The sequence below is a fragment of the Microtus ochrogaster genome, unplaced genomic scaffold (genome assembly GCF_000317375.1).
Source record: "Microtus ochrogaster isolate Prairie Vole_2 unplaced genomic scaffold, MicOch1.0 UNK9, whole genome shotgun sequence".
Taxonomy (NCBI): Eukaryota; Metazoa; Chordata; class Mammalia; order Rodentia; family Cricetidae; genus Microtus; species Microtus ochrogaster.
The window spans coordinates 9,690,516-9,691,391 of record NW_004949107.1 but is presented as its reverse complement, the minus strand read 5'-3'; the positions used below and the strand labels follow the sequence as shown (position 1 = coordinate 9,691,391).

At 57.0% G+C, this 876-nt stretch overlaps 1 pseudogene; it reads left to right on the top strand.

The window, feature by feature from the left end:
• Positions 1–498: 498 nt before the first annotated feature.
• LOC113458217 lies at positions 499–617 on the top strand (annotated as a pseudogene).
• The last annotated feature ends 259 nt before the right edge of the window (positions 618–876 follow it).

The window sequence follows — 876 nt, the reverse complement described above, 5'->3', positions numbered from 1 at the left end:
GGTGGGGGTAGAGTTGGGGTCCAAAGCCAGTCCATGCCCTGGAAGTTACCTGAGGCCCTGTCAAATCTGACACCAGTGGATTCCCCACCAAGGGAGCCAGATGTGTGCACAAACTGCACCACAGGCCCAGGGCAAGGGAGGAGCTGGTTTGTGGGCCAGCAAACCTGCCAGGGGCTTGGTTGGGGCAGGGTGAAGGTGCCAGGTGAGGAACAGAAGACAAGGGACCAAAGGGAGAGAATGTCCGTTGGTAGTGGTGGCAACTTTTGGCCCTGTATCCTGGGTCCCGGCACGGACATAGTGCTGAGGAGAGCCTTGCTGGCAGGTGGGCAGGTGGGTTGCCTAGAGCAGCCTGGTGTGGCTTCAGACAGGTCAGGGGTGGAGTATTGGCTGGGCTTGGCTGGACTAGGTGGCCAAAAAGGGGTGTTGAAGGTCATGAGGTCGGGTGTGGGGGCAAGGAAAGCAGCAAGCTCTAGTTCTCCTGCAGTGTGTGCTGCCTCTTTCTATGGCCATACCACCCTGAATGTACCCTATCTTGTCTGATCTAGGAAGTCAAGCAGAGTCGGGCCTGGTTAGTACTAGGATGGGGGACCAGCTGGGAATACTGGGAGCTGTAGGCTTTTCTTTTGGCCATTTTTTCCTTTTGGTCTTCTGTAGGCCGAGGGCCAGCCTGGGCCAGACCAGGCCGCCTCCATTTGCACCCTGGAAAGAGGGCCCACCCACCTCTGACAAAGTTCAAAGTCTAACCAGGCATGCAGCAAACCTACAGAGGAAACACCCCAGTGGGGAATCCCAGGGCCAAGGAAGGAAGCTAAGAATCACAAGGTAGAGGCTGTGTTGAGTGACACGCAGCCCAGGCCAGCCTCTAAACTGACCACA